Consider the following 19,257-nt stretch of genomic DNA (forward strand, 5'->3'; position numbering starts at 1 on the left):
TTGGTTTATTTACAAGGTTCACATAAAAGACTTTAAAACAACACGATAAAACGAGGTAAACGCTGTTAAAAGAATACAGTTCATTTGTCCATACCCTAAAAACAGTCCAAGAATCCCAGTGTGTTGATAAGTCCAATGTGAGTGTCCACCGGTGTATATACAATCCACAGAAAGTGTAATCCAAAGTTTGCAGGTGGTGAATGGAAAGGTGAGCTCTAAAATTAGCAACTCCTCAATCCAACAGTTTGGTGACTGTCCTTTGTTTGTCATGCTGCTCTCTTATACAGTTGTACTTCCTGCTTCCTGTCATGTGTCTAGTCACATGGCAGGCCAACCATCCATTTTTTAAAGACACACACTCACTTAAAATGTTAAGAGTAATAAAATGGCCTAAAAAACATGTAAAACACTTAAAACTCTATAATACATTTAAATGATTGTAATAAATAGAGCGGTAAAACACGTCTTTCTAAAAGCCAGCATATTATATAAATAGTGAAGAAAAGGCAAAAGCTTACAGCACCTGGTATTCCCAGGCGGTCTCCCATCCAAGTACTAAGCAGGCCCGACGCTGCTTAGCTTCCGAGATCAGACGAGATCGGGCGCTCTCAGCGCGGTATGGCCGTAAGCGAGGGCTGCTCCAAAAAGTGGGCTATTTAAAGATCAGCCTCCGTAAAAGCCAGCATATTATATAAATAGTGAAGAAAAGGCAAAAGCTTACAGCACCTGGTATTCCCAGGCGGTCTCCCATCCAAGTACTAAGCAGGCCCGACGCTGCTTAGCTTCCGAGATCAGACGAGATCGGGCGCTCTCAGCGCGGTATGGCCGTAAGCGAGGGCTGCTCCAAAAAGTGGGCTATTTAAAGATCAGCCTCCGTAAAAGCCAGCATATTATATAAATAGTGAAGAAAAGGCAAAAGCTTACAGCACCTGGTATTCCCAGGCGGTCTCCCATCCAAGTGTAACAATCGGCCTTATCAGTCGAGTTACAAGACTAAAATGGGATCAGATTTAACTGTGAGAGATGACTAGTGGTTAAAAGAATGAGACATAAAAGAAGATTGGTTTAAATAGATTTGGTTTATTTACAAGGTTCACATAAAAGACTTTAAAACAACACGATAAAACGAGGTAAACGCTGTTAAAAGAATACAGTTCATTTGTCCATACCCTAAAAACAGTCCAAGAATCCCAGTGTGTTGATAAGTCCAATGTGAGTGTCCACCGGTGTATATACAATCCACAGAAAGTGTAATCCAAAGTTTGCAGGTGGTGAATGGAAAGGTGAGCTCTAAAATTAGCAACTCCTCAATCCAACAGTTTGGTGACTGTCCTTTGTTTGTCATGCTGCTCTCTTATACAGTTGTACTTCCTGCTTCCTGTCATGTGTCTAGTCACATGGCAGGCCAACCATCCATTTTTTAAAGACACACACTCACTTAAAATGTTAAGAGTAATAAAATGGCCTAAAAAACATGTAAAACACTTAAAACTCTATAATACATTTAAATGATTGTAATAAATAGAGCGGTAAAACACGTCTTTCTAAAAGCCAGCATATTATATAAATAGTGAAGAAAAGGCAAAAGCTTACAGCACCTGGTATTCCCAGGCGGTCTCCCATCCAAGTACTAAGCAGGCCCGACGCTGCTTAGCTTCCGAGATCAGACGAGATCGGGCGCTCTCAGCGCGGTATGGCCGTAAGCGAGGGCTGCTCCAAAAAGTGGGCTATTTAAAGATCAGCCTCCGTAAAAGCCAGCATATTATATAAATAGTGAAGAAAAGGCAAAAGCTTACAGCACCTGGTAATCCCAGGCGGTCTCCCATCCAAGTGTAACAATCGGCCTTATCAGCCGAGTTACAAGACTAAAATGGGGTCAGATTTAACTGTGAGAGATGACTAGTGGTTAAAAGAATGAGACATAAAAGAAGATTGGTTTAAATAGATTTGGTTTATTTACAAGGTTCACATAAAAGACTTTAAAACAACACGATAAAACGAGGTAAACGCTGTTAAAAGAATACAGTTCATTTGTCCATACCCTAAAAACAGTCCAAGAATCCCAGTGTGTTGATAAGTCCAATGTGAGTGTCCACCGGTGTATATACAATCCACAGAAAGTGTAATCCAAAGTTTGCAGGTGGTGAATGGAAAGGTGAGCTCTAAAATTAGCAACTCCTCAATCCAACAGTTTGGTGACTGTCCTTTGTTTGTCATGCTGCTCTCTTATACAGTTGTACTTCCTGCTTCCTGTCATGTGTCTAGTCACATGGCAGGCCAACCATCCATTTTTTAAAGACACACACTCACTTAAAATGTTAAGAGTAATAAAATGGCCTAAAAAACATGTAAAACACTTAAAACTCTATAATACATTTAAATGATTGTAATAAATAGAGCGGTAAAACACGTCTTTCTAAAAGCCAGCATATTATATAAATAGTGAAGAAAAGGCAAAAGCTTACAGCACCTGGTATTCCCAGGCGGTCTCCCATCCAAGTACTAAGCAGGCCCGACGCTGCTTAGCTTCCGAGATCAGACGAGATCGGGCGCTCTCAGCGCGGTATGGCCGTAAGCGAGGGCTGCTCCAAAAAGTGGGCTATTTAAAGATCAGCCTCCGTAAAAGCCAGCATATTATATAAATAGTGAAGAAAAGGCAAAAGCTTACAGCACCTGGTATTCCCAGGCGGTCTCCCATCCAAGTACTAAGCAGGCCCGACGCTGCTTAGCTTCCGAGATCAGACGAGATCGGGCGCTCTCAGCGCGGTATGGCCGTAAGCGAGGGCTGCTCCAAAAAGTGGGCTATTTAAAGATCAGCCTCCGTAAAAGCCAGCATATTATATAAATAGTGAAGAAAAGGCAAAAGCTTACAGCACCTGGTATTCCCAGGCGGTCTCCCATCCAAGTACTAAGCAGGCCCGACGCTGCTTAGCTTCCGAGATCAGACGAGATCGGGCGCTCTCAGCGCGGTATGGCCGTAAGCGAGGGCTGCTCCAAAAAGTGGGCTATTTAAAGATCAGCCTCCGTAAAAGCCAGCATATTATATAAATAGTGAAGAAAAGGCAAAAGCTTACAGCACCTGGTAATCCCAGGCGGTCTCCCATCCAAGTGTAACAATCGGCCTTATCAGCCGAGTTACAAGACTAAAATGGGGTCAGATTTAACTGTGAGAGATGACTAGTGGTTAAAAGAATGAGACATAAAAGAAGATTGGTTTAAATAGATTTGGTTTATTTACAAGGTTCACATAAAAGACTTTAAAACAACACGATAAAACGAGGTAAACGCTGTTAAAAGAATACAGTTCATTTGTCCATACCCTAAAAACAGTCCAAGAATCCCAGTGTGTTGATAAGTCCAATGTGAGTGTCCACCGGTGTATATACAATCCACAGAAAGTGTAATCCAAAGTTTGCAGGTGGTGAATGGAAAGGTGAGCTCTAAAATTAGCAACTCCTCAATCCAACAGTTTGGTGACTGTCCTTTGTTTGTCATGCTGCTCTCTTATACAGTTGTACTTCCTGCTTCCTGTCATGTGTCTAGTCACATGGCAGGCCAACCATCCATTTTTTAAAGACGCACACTCACTTAAAATGTTAAGAGTAATAAAATGGCCTAAAAAACATGTAAAACACTTAAAACTCTATAATACATTTAAATGATTGTAATAAATAGAGCGGTAAAACACGTCTTTCTAAAAGCCAGAATATTATATAAATAGTGAAGAAAAGGCAAAAGCTTACAGCACCTGGTATTCCCAGGCGGTCTCCCATCCAAGTACTAAGCAGGCCCGACGCTGCTTAGCTTCCGAGATCAGACGAGATCGGGCGCTCTCAGCGCGGTATGGCCGTAAGCGAGGGCTGCTCCAAAAAGTGGGCTATTTAAAGATCAGCCTCCGTAAAAGCCAGCATATTATATAAATAGTGAAGAAAAGGCAAAAGCTTACAGCACCTGGTAATCCCAGGCGGTCTCCCATCCAAGTGTAACAATCGGCCTTATCAGCCGAGTTACAAGACTAAAATGGGGTCAGATTTAACTGTGAGAGATGACTAGTGGTTAAAAGAATGAGACATAAAAGAAGATTGGTTTAAATAGATTTGGTTTATTTACAAGGTTCACATAAAAGACTTTAAAACAACACGATAAAACGAGGTAAACGCTGTTAAAAGAATACAGTTCATTTGTCCATACCCTAAAAACAGTCCAAGAATCCCAGTGTGTTGATAAGTCCAATGTGAGTGTCCACCGGTGTATATACAATCCACAGAAAGTGTAATCCAAAGTTTGCAGGTGGTGAATGGAAAGGTGAGCTCTAAAATTAGCAACTCCTCAATCCAACAGTTTGGTGACTGTCCTTTGTTTGTCATGCTGCTCTCTTATACAGTTGTACTTCCTGCTTCCTGTCATGTGTCTAGTCACATGGCAGGCCAACCATCCATTTTTTAAAGACACACACTCACTTAAAATGTTAAGAGTAATAAAATGGCCTAAAAAACATGTAAAACACTTAAAACTCTATAATACATTTAAATGATTGTAATAAATAGAGCGGTAAAACACGTCTTTCTAAAAGCCAGCATATTATATAAATAGTGAAGAAAAGGCAAAAGCTTACAGCACCTGGTATTCCCAGGCGGTCTCCCATCCAAGTACTAAGCAGGCCCGACGCTGCTTAGCTTCCGAGATCAGACGAGATCGGGCGCTCTCAGCGCGGTATGGCCGTAAGCGAGGGCTGCTCCAAAAAATGGGCTATTTAAAGATCAGCCTCCGTAAAAGCCAGCATATTATATAAATAGTGAAGAAAAGGCAAAAGCTTACAGCACCTGGTATTCCCAGGCGGTCTCCCATCCAAGTACTAAGCAGGCCCGACGCTGCTTAGCTTCCGAGATCAGACGAGATCGGGCGCTCTCAGCGCGGTATGGCCGTAAGCGAGGGCTGCTCCAAAAAGTGGGCTATTTAAAGATCAGCCTCCGTAAAAGCCAGCATATTATATAAATAGTGAAGAAAAGGCAAAAGCTTACAGCACCTGGTATTCCCAGGCGGTCTCCCATCCAAGTACTAAGCAGGCCCGACGCTGCTTAGCTTCCGAGATCAGACGAGATCGGGCGCTCTCAGCGCGGTATGGCCGTAAGCGAGGGCTGCTCCAAAAAGTGGGCTATTTAAAGATCAGCCTCCGTAAAAGCCAGCATATTATATAAATAGTGAAGAAAAGGCAAAAGCTTACAGCACCTGGTAATCCCAGGCGGTCTCCCATCCAAGTGTAACAATCGGCCTTATCAGCCGAGTTACAAGACTAAAATGGGGTCAGATTTAACTGTGAGAGATGACTAGTGGTTAAAAGAATGAGACATAAAAGAAGATTGGTTTAAATAGATTTGGTTTATTTACAAGGTTCACATAAAAGACTTTAAAACAACACGATAAAACGAGGTAAACGCTGTTAAAAGAATACAGTTCATTTGTCCATACCCTAAAAACAGTCCAAGAATCCCAGTGTGTTGATAAGTCCAATGTGAGTGTCCACCGGTGTATATACAATCCACAGAAAGTGTAATCCAAAGTTTGCAGGTGGTGAATGGAAAGGTGAGCTCTAAAATTAGCAACTCCTCAATCCAACAGTTTGGTGACTGTCCTTTGTTTGTCATGCTGCTCTCTTATACAGTTGTACTTCCTGCTTCCTGTCATGTGTCTAGTCACATGGCAGGCCAACCATCCATTTTTTAAAGACGCACACTCACTTAAAATGTTAAGAGTAATAAAATGGCCTAAAAAACATGTAAAACACTTAAAACTCTATAATACATTTAAATGATTGTAATAAATAGAGCGGTAAAACACGTCTTTCTAAAAGCCAGCATATTATATAAATAGTGAAGAAAAGGCAAAAGCTTACAGCACCTGGTATTCCCAGGCGGTCTCCCATCCAAGTACTAAGCAGGCCCGACGCTGCTTAGCTTCCGAGATCAGACGAGATCGGGCGCTCTCAGCGCGGTATGGCCGTAAGCGAAGGCTGCTCCAAAAAGTGGGCTATTTAAAGATCAGCCTCCGTAAAAGCCAGCATATTATATAAATAGTGAAGAAAAGGCAAAAGTTTACAGCACCTGGTAATCCCAGGCGGTCTCCCATCCAAGTGTAACAATCGGCCTTATCAGCCGAGTTACAAGACTAAAATGGGGTCAGATTTAACTGTGAGAGATGACTAGTGGTTAAAAGAATGAGACATAAAAGAAGATTGGTTTAAATAGATTTGGTTTATTTACAAGGTTCACATAAAAGACTTTAAAACAACACGATAAAACGAGGTAAACGCTGTTAAAAGAATACAGTTCATTTGTCCATACCCTAAAAACAGTCCAAGAATCCCAGTGTGTTGATAAGTCCAATGTGAGTGTCCACCGGTGTATATACAATCCACAGAAAGTGTAATCCAAAGTTTGCAGGTGGTGAATGGAAAGGTGAGCTCTAAAATTAGCAACTCCTCAATCCAACAGTTTGGTGACTGTCCTTTGTTTGTCATGCTGCTCTCTTATACAGTTGTACTTCCTGCTTCCTGTCATGTGTCTAGTCACATGGCAGGCCAACCATCCATTTTTTAAAGACACACACTCACTTAAAATGTTAAGAGTAATAAAATGGCCTAAAAAACATGTAAAACACTTAAAACTCTATAATACATTTAAATGATTGTAATAAATAGAGCGGTAAAACACGTCTTTCTAAAAGCCAGCATATTATATAAATAGTGAAGAAAAGGCAAAAGCTTACAGCACCTGGTATTCCCAGGCGGTCTCCCATCCAAGTACTAAGCAGGCCCGACGCTGCTTAGCTTCCGAGATCAGACGAGATCGGGCGCTCTCAGCGCGGTATGGCCGTAAGCGAGGGCTGCTCCAAAAAGTGGGCTATTTAAAGATCAGCCTCCGTAAAAGCCAGCATATTATATAAATAGTGAAGAAAAGGCAAAAGCTTACAGCACCTGGTAATCCCAGGCGGTCTCCCATCCAAGTGTAACAATCGGCCTTATCAGCCGAGTTACAAGACTAAAATGGGGTCAGATTTAACTGTGAGAGATGACTAGTGGTTAAAAGAATGAGACATAAAAGAAGATTGGTTTAAATAGATTTGGTTTATTTACAAGGTTCACATAAAAGACTTTAAAACAACACGATAAAACGAGGTAAACGCTGTTAAAAGAATACAGTTCATTTGTCCATACCCTAAAAACAGTCCAAGAATCCCAGTGTGTTGATAAGTCCAATGTGAGTGTCCACCGGTGTATATACAATCCACAGAAAGTGTAATCCAAAGTTTGCAGGTGGTGAATGGAAAGGTGAGCTCTAAAATTAGCAACTCCTCAATCCAACAGTTTGGTGACTGTCCTTTGTTTGTCATGCTGCTCTCTTATACAGTTGTACTTCCTGCTTCCTGTCATGTGTCTAGTCACATGGCAGGCCAACCATCCATTTTTTAAAGACACACACTCACTTAAAATGTTAAGAGTAATAAAATGGCCTAAAAAACATGTAAAACACTTAAAACTCTATAATACATTTAAATGATTGTAATAAATAGAGCGGTAAAACACGTCTTTCTAAAAGCCAGCATATTATATAAATAGTGAAGAAAAGGCAAAAGCTTACAGCACCTGGTATTCCCAGGCGGTCTCCCATCCAAGTACTAAGCAGGCCCGACGCTGCTTAGCTTCCGAGATCAGACGAGATCGGGCGCTCTCAGCGCGGTATGGCCGTAAGCGAGGGCTGCTCCAAAAAGTGGGCTATTTAAAGATCAGCCTCCGTAAAAGCCAGCATATTATATAAATAGTGAAGAAAAGGCAAAAGCTTACAGCACCTGGTATTCCCAGGCGGTCTCCCATCCAAGTACTAAGCAGGCCCAACGCTGCTTAGCTTCCGAGATCAGACGAGATCGGGCGCTCTCAGCGCGGTATGGCCGTAAGCGAGGGCTGCTCCAAAAAGTGGGCTATTTAAAGATCAGCCTCCGTAAAAGCCAGCATATTATATAAATAGTGAAGAAAAGGCAAAAGCTTACAGCACCTGGTAATCCCAGGCGGTCTCCCATCCAAGTGTAACAATCGGCCTTATCAGCCGAGTTACAAGACTAAAATGGGGTCAGATTTAACTGTGAGAGATGACTAGTGGTTAAAAGAATGAGACATAAAAGAAGATTGGTTTAAATAGATTTGGTTTATTTACAAGGTTCACATAAAAGACTTTAAAACAACACGATAAAACGAGGTAAACGCTGTTAAAAGAATACAGTTCATTTGTCCATACCCTAAAAACAGTCCAAGAATCCCAGTGTGTTGATAAGTCCAATGTGAGTGTCCACCGGTGTATATACAATCCACAGAAAGTGTAATCCAAAGTTTGCAGGTGGTGAATGGAAAGGTGAGCTCTAAAATTAGCAACTCCTCAATCCAACAGTTTGGTGACTGTCCTTTGTTTGTCATGCTGCTCTCTTATACAGTTGTACTTCCTGCTTCCTGTCATGTGTCTAGTCACATGGCAGGCCAACCATCCATTTTTTAAAGACGCACACTCACTTAAAATGTTAAGAGTAATAAAATGGCCTAAAAAACATGTAAAACACTTAAAACTCTATAATACATTTAAATGATTGTAATAAATAGAGCGGTAAAACACGTCTTTCTAAAAGCCAGCATATTATATAAATAGTGAAGAAAAGGCAAAAGCTTACAGCACCTGGTATTCCCAGGCGGTCTCCCATCCAAGTACTAAGCAGGCCCGACGCTGCTTAGCTTCCGAGATCAGACGAGATCGGGCGCTCTCAGCGCGGTATGGCCGTAAGCGAGGGCTGCTCCAAAAAGTGGGCTATTTAAAGATCAGCCTCCGTAAAAGCCAGCATATTATATAAATAGTGAAGAAAAGGCAAAAGCTTACAGCACCTGGTATTCCCAGGCGGTCTCCCATCCAAGTACTAAGCAGGCCCGACGCTGCTTAGCTTCCGAGATCAGACGAGATCGGGCGCTCTCAGCGCGGTATGGCCGTAAGCGAGGGCTGCTCCAAAAAGTGGGCTATTTAAAGATCAGCCTCCGTAAAAGCCAGCATATTATATAAATAGTGAAGAAAAGGCAAAAGCTTACAGCACCTGGTATTCCCAGGCGGTCTCCCATCCAAGTACTAAGCAGGCCCGACGCTGCTTAGCTTCCGAGATCAGACGAGATCGGGCGCTCTCAGCGCGGTATGGCCGTAAGCGAGGGCAGCTCCAAAAAGTGGGCTATTTAAAGATCAGCCTCCGTAAAAGCCAGCATATTATATAAATAGTGAAGAAAAGGCAAAAGCTTACAGCACCTGGTAATCCCAGGCGGTCTCCCATCCAAGTGTAACAATCGGCCTTATCAGCCGAGTTACAAGACTAAAATGGGGTCAGATTTAACTGTGAGAGATGACTAGTGGTTAAAAGAATGAGACATAAAAGAAGATTGGTTTAAATAGATTTGGTTTATTTACAAGGTTCACATAAAAGACTTTAAAACAACACGATAAAACGAGGTAAACGCTGTTAAAAGAATACAGTTCATTTGTCCATACCCTAAAAACAGTCCAAGAATCCCAGTGTGTTGATAAGTCCAATGTGAGTGTCCACCGGTGTATATACAATCCACAGAAAGTGTAATCCAAAGTTTGCAGGTGGTGAATGGAAAGGTGAGCTCTAAAATTAGCAACTCCTCAATCCAACAGTTTGGTGACTGTCCTTTGTTTGTCATGCTGCTCTCTTATACAGTTGTACTTCCTGCTTCCTGTCATGTGTCTAGTCACATGGCAGGCCAACCATCCATTTTTTAAAGACACACACTCACTTAAAATGTTAAGAGTAATAAAATGGCCTAAAAAACATGTAAAACACTTAAAACTCTATAATACATTTAAATGATTGTAATAAATAGAGCGGTAAAACACGTCTTTCTAAAAGCCAGCATATTATATAAATAGTGAAGAAAAGGCAAAAGCTTACAGCACCTGGTATTCCCAGGCGGTCTCCCATCCAAGTACTAAGCAGGCCCGACGCTGCTTAGCTTCCGAGATCAGACGAGATCGGGCGCTCTCAGCGCGGTATGGCCGTAAGCGAGGGCTGCTCCAAAAAGTGGGCTATTTAAAGATCAGCCTCCGTAAAAGCCAGCATATTATATAAATAGTGAAGAAAAGGCAAAAGCTTACAGCACCTGGTAATCCCAGGCGGTCTCCCATCCAAGTGTAACAATCGGCCTTATCAGCCGAGTTACAAGACTAAAATGGGGTCAGATTTAACTGTGAGAGATGACTAGTGGTTAAAAGAATGAGACATAAAAGAAGATTGGTTTAAATAGATTTGGTTTATTTACAAGGTTCACATAAAAGACTTTAAAACAACACGATAAAACGAGGTAAACGCTGTTAAAAGAATACAGTTCATTTGTCCATACCCTAAAAACAGTCCAAGAATCCCAGTGTGTTGATAAGTCCAATGTGAGTGTCCACCGGTGTATATACAATCCACAGAAAGTGTAATCCAAAGTTTGCAGGTGGTGAATGGAAAGGTGAGCTCTAAAATTAGCAACTCCTCAATCCAACAGTTTGGTGACTGTCCTTTGTTTGTCATGCTGCTCTCTTATACAGTTGTACTTCCTGCTTCCTGTCATGTGTCTAGTCACATGGCAGGCCAACCATCCATTTTTTAAAGACGCACACTCACTTAAAATGTTAAGAGTAATAAAATGGCCTAAAAAACATGTAAAACACTTAAAACTCTATAATACATTTAAATGATTGTAATAAATAGAGCGGTAAAACACGTCTTTCTAAAAGCCAGCATATTATATAAATAGTGAAGAAAAGGCAAAAGCTTACAGCACCTGGTATTCCCAGGCGGTCTCCCATCCAAGTACTAAGCAGGCCCGACGCTGCTTAGCTTCCGAGATCAGACGAGATCGGGCGCTCTCAGCGCGGTATGGCCGTAAGCGAGGGCTGCTCCAAAAAGTGGGCTATTTAAAGATCAGCCTCCGTAAAAGCCAGCATATTATATAAATAGTGAAGAAAAGGCAAAAGCTTACAGCACCTGGTATTCCCAGGCGGTCTCCCATCCAAGTGTAACAATCGGCCTTATCAGCCGAGTTACAAGACTAAAATGGGATCAGATTTAACTGTGAGAGATGACTAGTGGTTAAAAGAATGAGACATAAAAGAAGATTGGTTTAAATAGATTTGGTTTATTTACAAGGTTCACATAAAAGACTTTAAAACAACACGATAAAACGAGGTAAACGCTGTTAAAAGAATACAGTTCATTTGTCCATACCCTAAAAACAGTCCAAGAATCCCAGTGTGTTGATAAGTCCAATGTGAGTGTCCACCGGTGTATATACAATCCACAGAAAGTGTAATCCAAAGTTTGCAGGTGGTGAATGGAAAGGTGAGCTCTAAAATTAGCAACTCCTCAATCCAACAGTTTGGTGACTGTCCTTTGTTTGTCATGCTGCTCTCTTATACAGTTGTACTTCCTGCTTCCTGTCATGTGTCTAGTCACATGGCAGGCCAACCATCCATTTTTTAAAGACACACACTCACTTAAAATGTTAAGAGTAATAAAATGGCCTAAAAAACATGTAAAACACTTAAAACTCTATAATACATTTAAATGATTGTAATAAATAGAGCGGTAAAACACGTCTTTCTAAAAGCCAGCATATTATATAAATAGTGAAGAAAAGGCAAAAGCTTACAGCACCTGGTATTCCCAGGCGGTCTCCCATCCAAGTACTAAGCAGGCCCGACGCTGCTTAGCTTCCGAGATCAGACGAGATCGGGCGCTCTCAGCGCGGTATGGCCGTAAGCGAGGGCTGCTCCAAAAAGTGGGCTATTTAAAGATCAGCCTCCGTAAAAGCCAGCATATTATATAAATAGTGAAGAAAAGGCAAAAGCTTACAGCACCTGGTAATCCCAGGCGGTCTCCCATCCAAGTGTAACAATCGGCCTTATCAGCCGAGTTACAAGACTAAAATGGGGTCAGATTTAACTGTGAGAGATGACTAGTGGTTAAAAGAATGAGACATAAAAGAAGATTGGTTTAAATAGATTTGGTTTATTTACAAGGTTCACATAAAAGACTTTAAAACAACACGATAAAACGAGGTAAACGCTGTTAAAAGAATACAGTTCATTTGTCCATACCCTAAAAACAGTCCAAGAATCCCAGTGTGTTGATAAGTCCAATGTGAGTGTCCACCGGTGTATATACAATCCACAGAAAGTGTAATCCAAAGTTTGCAGGTGGTGAATGGAAAGGTGAGCTCTAAAATTAGCAACTCCTCAATCCAACAGTTTGGTGACTGTCCTTTGTTTGTCATGCTGCTCTCTTATACAGTTGTACTTCCTGCTTCCTGTCATGTGTCTAGTCACATGGCAGGCCAACCATCCATTTTTTAAAGACGCACACTCACTTAAAATGTTAAGAGTAATAAAATGGCCTAAAAAACATGTAAAACACTTAAAACTCTATAATACATTTAAATGATTGTAATAAATAGAGCGGTAAAACACGTCTTTCTAAAAGCCAGCATATTATATAAATAGTGAAGAAAAGGCAAAAGCTTACAGCACCTGGTATTCCCAGGCGGTCTCCCATCCAAGTACTAAGCAGGCCCGACGCTGCTTAGCTTCCGAGATCAGACGAGATCGGGCGCTCTTTTTTTTTTTACAAATCAATAATACATTTTCATTACTACTGAAGAAGAACCCAATACACAACAAAACCGTTATCACCAATTTCCGAGTATTTAGCATTGTTGCTGGGGAAACATTCGTAAATATTACATGACACAAGCATCTTTTTAACCCAATCATAACAACAAATAAAAGCCTAAAAGCTAAACCAACAAAAGTTCATCTTCCCCTGGCATGTAAAAGTGCATATTTTTTAAAATACATATGACATCTTTTGTGAAAATTTCATAAAAATCTCCCATAATATTTTCTGATTTAAAATAACTGTACAGCATTTTGACATGATCTTCTGCCATCCATTTAAAAAGAAACCAAAGGTTTAAAACAAAATCTCTGTTTTTCGCTATATTCCTTCTTTTCCATATAGCTTTTTTTGCCACAATTAAAAACAAATTAATGAGTTTCTTGTTTGGTTTATTCTCTGCTATTCCCAACATAAACATTCTACTCCAATTAAAATCCTCTTCGTTACCTCTTAAATCTTTGATTAGTTTCTTAAATTCGTTAAAAAATGGGATCAACTCCTTACAGAATAAAAACAAATGTAAAATTCCCTCATCTTCTGTTTTACAAACTTTGCATTGAGCATTTGTTTCTTTCTGCATAGCACACAATCTCATTTCCGTAAAAATCACATTTTGTCTAATAAAATAATCAAAACATTCTAGATCTACATCCAACCATTTCCATGCCATATGCTTCCAGATATCTTTTTCTTCAATTTCGTTAAAATGCCTTATCCAGAATTGATTGGCAACAGGTTTTTTAAAAATTCTTTTCATAAAAAAACCATAAAACATTTTAACAGTACCCAAATTAAAATTCACCAACTTGTCTTTACATTTTAAAAACACATTCATTTTGTTCTCCTTTTCTTCCCTCTTGTTAAGATCATCCAGCCATTCTCCAGGGATTGCTTTTTTTACCTCTTCGTATTGTCTTTTTAAAAACATTACATTAAAATCCTCCTTCCCCTCCTCCATCGCATCTATAATCACTTGAAGTGGTAAAAATCCCTCTTTATATTCCCATAAAACATCCCTTACCTTCACAATCCCCACTTGCAACCATTTCTTAAAATAGAGGTCATGCTCTTGTATCTTTACTTTTCCATTTAAAAACAGAGGTTGATTTAAAATCCTTTCCCTCCCCTCTGGATTAAAATCCACCTCTGTTAAAAAAAGCCTCCAAGCATTTAAAACCTCTTTATAAAACTGTGGGATCCCCTCCATCATCCAATTCTTCAGCTTCATCCATAAAATGTCTTCCCCTAAATTAAAATTCCCACATTTGTTTAAATAGAAGCTCATTATTTTCTTCCACTCTGCATTGTTCGTGTCATCCAAATATTTCCTTACCACTTTTACCCTCATGCTTTTCATTTTTTGCTCTACGTCGACCAACCCCATTCCTCCCTCTTCTGGTTTCCCTATCAATGTAAGATATGCAATTCTTGGAGGCTTTTTGTCCCATAGAAATTCTAAAACACTTTTCTTTATTCTCTTCAAAACCCAATCTGGCAATGGCATGACATGTAAATTGTACCACATTTTGGATAACATTAACATATTTACAATTAAAATTTTCCCTTTCAAACTTAAAGATCTGTTTCTCCAAAAAATAAGTCTTCTTTCCATCCCTCCTACCGTCTCTTCCCACATATTGTCAATTGCCTCCTTTTCATTCCTTGCTAATATTGCCCCTAAAATCTTCATTTCTTGAACCTCCTTAAACCTAAAAAGCCCCGTTAAAATCTCGGCCCTTCCAAACTTCATATATACAGTTTTTTCTTCATTTATTTTTGCACCTGAACCCTCACAATAAAATGTTGTTTTCTCTATCACTCTTTTAACACTTTCTATATTTTCAACCACAACTGTCGTGTCATCAGCGTATTGAAATATTTTTGTTAACTCTTTTCCCTCTTCCATTTTTATTCCATTTATTCTTTTTTCTCTGTTTATTAAAAGCCCTAAAGGTTCTGCCACCAAAGAGTACAACTGTGCTGACAATGGACACCCTTGTCTTATAGATCTTGAAACTTTAAAAGGTTGAGTTAAAAATCCATTGCATTTTACTTTTGTTAAAATATCCCTGTATAAAATTGAGATCCATTTTATAAAATTATCTCCAAAACCAAATTCTTTTAAAATCGCAAATAAAAACCCATGTTCGACTCTGTCGAACGCCTTTTCAAAGTCCATACTTATAATGTATGCGCTCCTTTCTTTTTCTTTTATATAACCCACTATATCTCTTATGCTGCTTGTAATGTCTGCTATATCCCTCCCCTTTACTCCATATGCTTGGTTGGTTTCTATTATATTTGGCATGACTTTTTTTAACCTATTCGCTAAGACCTTTGCTAAAATTTTTAAATCAGTGTTTAACATTGTAATGGGTCTAAAATTCTTCAGTTCATTTTTGTCTCCCTTTTTCTTGTATATTATTTTCATTAATCCTAGCCCCATTTTTGGGTTTACTCTTTCTTTTTTGAACACTTCTTCATAAATTTCATTTAAAATCCCAACTACCTTTTCTTTAAAAACTTTGTAAAACTCGCTTCCAATACCATCTATTCCAGGGCTTTTCTTCACTCTTAATTGATTTATGGCTTGTTTAATTTCTTCTGTTGTTATTTCGCTTTCACAATCCTTTTTATCCTCCTCACCAACTTTCCTTGCTATTTGTTGTAATAAAATCTTCCGTTTTTCCTCATCTCCTCCCTCTGACTTAAACAATTCCTCATAATATGTTTTCACTTCTTTTAAAATCCTCTCTGTATCTGACACCACTTTCCCATCCTTACTTTTAAGTTCTTTAATTATTTCCGCTTTCCCCCTGCTTTTCTCAAGATTAAAAAAGAATCTGTTACATTTTTCTCCTTCCACCATGTATTTTGCTTTGCTTCTTAACATCGCCCCTTTGCATTTCTCCTCTTCTATTTTTCCCAATGTATTTTCAAATTGAATTACTTTTTGTACATTTACTTCATTTTTATTTAACTCCTCTTTTAATGTTCTCCTTACTTCTTTCTCCTTAGTTCTTTTAACCTTTTGTAACAAATTACAGTAGTTTATTGAATATTTCTTTATCTGATACTTTACGTTTTCCCACCATTGCCTTTTGTCTTCCATATACATCAGATCTTTTTTCCTCTCATCTAATATATTTTCAATCTCTTTTTTAAAACTTTCATTTTTTAAAACATCAGTGTTTAAGATCCACACTCCAGGTCCCTTCGTTTCTCTTTTAAAATCCATCACCATTAAAACCATTTTGTGATCGCTTAAGGTTGTGTCTTTATAAACTATTCTGTCAATAAAACATTCCAGATTTCTAGTACTTAAGAAATAATCTATTCTGGTTTGGCACATAAAATTCCCCACCAACTGTCTTCTTGAAAATTCCTTCTTTTTCTCGTTTCTTTCCCTCCACACATCAATCATATTTTTCTCTTCCATCAACGACTTTAGTTCTTTTCTGCCCCCATCCGTTTTAAAAACCATCCCGTTTGCCATATCCATTTTGCTAAAAACTGTGTTAAAATCCCCTGCAATCACCACCTTCCCCCATTTTTCAATTACATCGGCTAAAACATTAAAATACATTTTCTTTTCTTTTTCTTCATTCGGAGCATGCACGTTCCCTAAAATAAAATTTTCTTCCTCCATCACCATTTCTACAACCATACATTTTCCTTTTTTATCACTATACAAATGCTTTGTCTTGATACCTCTGTCTTTTCTTATTAAAATCGCCATTCCTCCTCCAATTTTTCCTTCTCCGTTATTAAAGAGTAATTCCCCTTCCCATCTTTTTTTAAAATCCTCCATACGATTCTCTTTCCAGTTTGTCTCTTGCAATAAAATCACATCCTCATTTTTACACAGTTCCTTCATCTTTTCAAATTTAAAACCATTCATTAGTCCTCTAGCATTAAAAGTCACAATTTTCAACACCATAAAATAAACTAAAAGCCATAAAGTCCCCATTTTGTCAGCTCATGGCCTCCCCTTCCTTTCCAGTATCTCCACTGTCCTGTTTCTCCTCACATGTTTGTTTTAAAACTTTCCTTTTGGCTTTCTCTAGATTTGGTGTTACCTTAGTTCTTCTTCTTCTTTTATTTGATATTCCCATGGTGCCGCCATCATCAATGTTTTCGCTGTCTCTGTCCACTCTCCCTTCCTCGTTGACCTGCTCCTCTGACTCTTCCAATTCTGTTTGCAAATCCTCCGTCGTCTCCATCAGTGTCTCTGTTTCGTCATTGTCCTGCATTACTCCAGTCCTTTCGCTTTCATCGTCAATGTCCGTGCCTGCAATACCCTCTCTTTGTGTTCCTCCCGTGTCCTCGCGTGGCTCCTCTTCATTGTCTCCCTCATGCATCTGCCCGCTCTCCTGGTCATCCTCCTGCTGGTCTCCGAACCAGCACTCGCACTTATTTAGTACGAGCCTGCAGTCCGGGCACCTCACTGCATTACAGTCCCGTGCGAAGTGGCCCCTCTCCTCGCACTTGAAACATTTGAAGTCTGGGCAGTCCTTCATCAGGTGTTCAGGGCTCATACACAGCCTACAGGTTCTCACCTGCTGGCTGTGTATCACCCTGAAATACTGAGGCCCCTCTTCTGTCTCCATTCTCGTGCTATAGGGCAGAGAAGCCACCTCTTTTGGGAATCGCACTCTCACAAATCTCGTTCCATCCTCGATGCGGGTGCCCGGATAAAATCTCCGTTTGATCTGGGAGATGGGAGTTACCCCCCATCCCTCCAGCTTTTGTAGAACCACGTCGTCCTCCAGGTAAGCGGGCAGATGCATGAAAGAGACAACAAATTCTTTATTATTCAACTTTTTAATTTCACATGTCTTTCCTTTTATCATCAATCCATCTGCTAGTTTCTCAATATCTTCTTCTTTCTCCAATGTTATTTCATATTCTCTCATCATTTTTGGTCTTACCGCAAGTATAGTCGTCACGTCCATCTTGTCTGTCAGTGCTTGAATAATGTCTTCTGCTTTCCCATCCTGCACTTCAGTCAGATCAATCACTACGGTTGCTTCTTTAGCGTAAATCCGTTTCTGCTCCTTTTTAGGGTAATCCTTTTCTCGTAGTCTTTTATCCAGTCCATTTTCTGTTTGCTGCCTTTTCTCTCGTGCCAAATCCATATTCATAGAAATTAATCCATCCATTAAAAAAAAAAAAAAAAAAAAAAGGAACTAACCACCCTCCAGACAGCAAGAATGCTGCTGTTAGGTGGTTTAAAAGTTGACAAAAAACACAAAAAACTAACTTAACGTATTACAACTCACAAAACAAACAAAAATTAAACACAAAATGGAGGAGAGCCTTCCTCTCCCAACTGCTGCCAACCACTTCCTGTTGCTCTCTAGCGCCTCAGGTGGGGGTATGGCCGTAAGCGAGGGCTGCTCCAAAAAGTGGGCTATTTAAAGATCAGCCTCCGTAAAAGCCAGCATATTATATAAATAGTGAAGAAAAGGCAAAAGCTTACAGCACCTGGTATTCCCAGGCGGTCTCCCATCCAAGTACTAAGCAGGCCCGACGCTGCTTAGCTTCCGAGATCAGACGAGATCGGGCGCTCTCAGCGCGGTATGGCCGTAAGCGAGGGCTGCTCCAAAAAGTGGGCTATTTAAAGATCAGCCTCCGTAAAAGCCAGCATATTATATAAATAGTGAAGAAAAGGCAAAAGCTTACAGCACCTGGTATTCCCAGGCGGTCTCCCATCCAAGTACTAAGCAGGCCCGACGCTGCTTAGCTTCCGAGATCAGACGAGATCGGGCGCTCTCAGCGCGGTATGGCCGTAAGCGAGGGCTGCTCCAAAAAGTGGGCTATTTAAAGATCAGCCTCCGTAAAAGCCAGCATATTATATAAATAGTGAAGAAAAGGCAAAAGCTTACAGCACCTGGTAATCCCAGGCGGTCTCCCATCCAAGTGTAACAATCGGCCTTATCAGCCGAGTTACAAGACTAAAATGGGGTCAGATTTAACTGTGAGAGATGACTAGTGGTTAAAAGAATGAGACATAAAAGAAGATTGGTTTAAATAGATTTGGTTTATTTACAAGGTTCACATAAAAGACTTTAAAACAACACGATAAAACGAGGTAAACGCTGTTAAAAGAATACAGTTCATTTGTCCATACCCTAAAAACAGTCCAAGAATCCCAGTGTGTTGATAAGTCCAATGTGAGTGTCCACCGGTGTATATACAATCCACAGAAAGTGTAATCCAAAGTTTGCAGGTGGTGAATGGAAAGGTGAGCTCTAAAATTAGCAACTCCTCAATCCAACAGTTTGGTGACTGTCCTTTGTTTGTCATGCTGCTCTCTTATACAGTTGTACTTCCTGCTTCCTGTCATGTGTCTAGTCACATGGCAGGCCAACCATCCATTTTTTAAAGACGCACACTCACTTAAAATGTTAAGAGTAATAAAATGGCCTAAAAAACATGTAAAACACTTAAAACTCTATAATACATTTAAATGATTGTAATAAATAGAGCGGTAAA

General features: G+C 39.9%; 22 non-coding genes across 22 annotated transcripts; all 22 read right to left on the reverse strand.

Moving 5' to 3' along the window:
• Positions 1–511: 511 nt before the first annotated feature.
• Positions 512–630, reverse strand: LOC141304303 (5S ribosomal RNA). Its single transcript, XR_012344267.1, has one exon. It is a non-coding gene; the product is annotated as a 5S ribosomal RNA (ribosomal RNA).
• Positions 631–714: 84 nt separating this feature from the next.
• LOC141304304 (5S ribosomal RNA) lies at positions 715–833 on the reverse strand. Its single transcript, XR_012344268.1, has one exon. It is a non-coding gene; the product is annotated as a 5S ribosomal RNA (ribosomal RNA).
• A 753-nt stretch (positions 834–1,586) lies between these two features.
• LOC141304305 (5S ribosomal RNA) lies at positions 1,587–1,705 on the reverse strand. Its single transcript, XR_012344270.1, has one exon. It is a non-coding gene; the product is annotated as a 5S ribosomal RNA (ribosomal RNA).
• A 753-nt stretch (positions 1,706–2,458) lies between these two features.
• On the reverse strand, positions 2,459–2,577 carry LOC141304306 (5S ribosomal RNA). The gene has a single exon (XR_012344271.1). It is a non-coding gene; the product is annotated as a 5S ribosomal RNA (ribosomal RNA).
• An 84-nt stretch (positions 2,578–2,661) lies between these two features.
• LOC141304307 (5S ribosomal RNA) lies at positions 2,662–2,780 on the reverse strand. The gene has a single exon (XR_012344272.1). It is a non-coding gene; the product is annotated as a 5S ribosomal RNA (ribosomal RNA).
• Positions 2,781–2,864: 84 nt separating this feature from the next.
• Positions 2,865–2,983, reverse strand: LOC141304309 (5S ribosomal RNA). The gene has a single exon (XR_012344274.1). It is a non-coding gene; the product is annotated as a 5S ribosomal RNA (ribosomal RNA).
• A 753-nt stretch (positions 2,984–3,736) lies between these two features.
• On the reverse strand, positions 3,737–3,855 carry LOC141304311 (5S ribosomal RNA). Its single transcript, XR_012344275.1, has one exon. It is a non-coding gene; the product is annotated as a 5S ribosomal RNA (ribosomal RNA).
• A 753-nt stretch (positions 3,856–4,608) lies between these two features.
• LOC141304312 (5S ribosomal RNA) lies at positions 4,609–4,727 on the reverse strand. The gene has a single exon (XR_012344276.1). It is a non-coding gene; the product is annotated as a 5S ribosomal RNA (ribosomal RNA).
• An 84-nt stretch (positions 4,728–4,811) lies between these two features.
• LOC141304313 (5S ribosomal RNA) lies at positions 4,812–4,930 on the reverse strand. The gene has a single exon (XR_012344277.1). It is a non-coding gene; the product is annotated as a 5S ribosomal RNA (ribosomal RNA).
• Positions 4,931–5,014: 84 nt separating this feature from the next.
• Positions 5,015–5,133, reverse strand: LOC141304314 (5S ribosomal RNA). Its single transcript, XR_012344278.1, has one exon. It is a non-coding gene; the product is annotated as a 5S ribosomal RNA (ribosomal RNA).
• Positions 5,134–5,886: 753 nt separating this feature from the next.
• Positions 5,887–6,005, reverse strand: LOC141302407 (5S ribosomal RNA). Its single transcript, XR_012342394.1, has one exon. It is a non-coding gene; the product is annotated as a 5S ribosomal RNA (ribosomal RNA).
• A 753-nt stretch (positions 6,006–6,758) lies between these two features.
• LOC141302408 (5S ribosomal RNA) lies at positions 6,759–6,877 on the reverse strand. Its single transcript, XR_012342395.1, has one exon. It is a non-coding gene; the product is annotated as a 5S ribosomal RNA (ribosomal RNA).
• Positions 6,878–7,630: 753 nt separating this feature from the next.
• Positions 7,631–7,749, reverse strand: LOC141302409 (5S ribosomal RNA). Its single transcript, XR_012342396.1, has one exon. It is a non-coding gene; the product is annotated as a 5S ribosomal RNA (ribosomal RNA).
• Positions 7,750–7,833: 84 nt separating this feature from the next.
• LOC141304040 (5S ribosomal RNA) lies at positions 7,834–7,952 on the reverse strand. Its single transcript, XR_012344007.1, has one exon. It is a non-coding gene; the product is annotated as a 5S ribosomal RNA (ribosomal RNA).
• Positions 7,953–8,705: 753 nt separating this feature from the next.
• On the reverse strand, positions 8,706–8,824 carry LOC141302410 (5S ribosomal RNA). Its single transcript, XR_012342397.1, has one exon. It is a non-coding gene; the product is annotated as a 5S ribosomal RNA (ribosomal RNA).
• An 84-nt stretch (positions 8,825–8,908) lies between these two features.
• On the reverse strand, positions 8,909–9,027 carry LOC141302411 (5S ribosomal RNA). The gene has a single exon (XR_012342398.1). It is a non-coding gene; the product is annotated as a 5S ribosomal RNA (ribosomal RNA).
• An 84-nt stretch (positions 9,028–9,111) lies between these two features.
• On the reverse strand, positions 9,112–9,230 carry LOC141302413 (5S ribosomal RNA). Its single transcript, XR_012342401.1, has one exon. It is a non-coding gene; the product is annotated as a 5S ribosomal RNA (ribosomal RNA).
• A 753-nt stretch (positions 9,231–9,983) lies between these two features.
• On the reverse strand, positions 9,984–10,102 carry LOC141302414 (5S ribosomal RNA). The gene has a single exon (XR_012342402.1). It is a non-coding gene; the product is annotated as a 5S ribosomal RNA (ribosomal RNA).
• A 753-nt stretch (positions 10,103–10,855) lies between these two features.
• On the reverse strand, positions 10,856–10,974 carry LOC141302415 (5S ribosomal RNA). Its single transcript, XR_012342403.1, has one exon. It is a non-coding gene; the product is annotated as a 5S ribosomal RNA (ribosomal RNA).
• A 753-nt stretch (positions 10,975–11,727) lies between these two features.
• Positions 11,728–11,846, reverse strand: LOC141302416 (5S ribosomal RNA). Its single transcript, XR_012342404.1, has one exon. It is a non-coding gene; the product is annotated as a 5S ribosomal RNA (ribosomal RNA).
• Positions 11,847–18,234: 6,388 nt separating this feature from the next.
• On the reverse strand, positions 18,235–18,353 carry LOC141302418 (5S ribosomal RNA). The gene has a single exon (XR_012342405.1). It is a non-coding gene; the product is annotated as a 5S ribosomal RNA (ribosomal RNA).
• Positions 18,354–18,437: 84 nt separating this feature from the next.
• Positions 18,438–18,556, reverse strand: LOC141302419 (5S ribosomal RNA). The gene has a single exon (XR_012342406.1). It is a non-coding gene; the product is annotated as a 5S ribosomal RNA (ribosomal RNA).
• Between the last annotated feature and the right edge of the window lie 701 nt (positions 18,557–19,257).

Source organism: Garra rufa, unplaced genomic scaffold, assembly GCF_049309525.1.
Source record: "Garra rufa unplaced genomic scaffold, GarRuf1.0 hap1_unplaced_001, whole genome shotgun sequence".
Classification (NCBI taxonomy): Eukaryota; Metazoa; Chordata; class Actinopteri; order Cypriniformes; family Cyprinidae; genus Garra; species Garra rufa.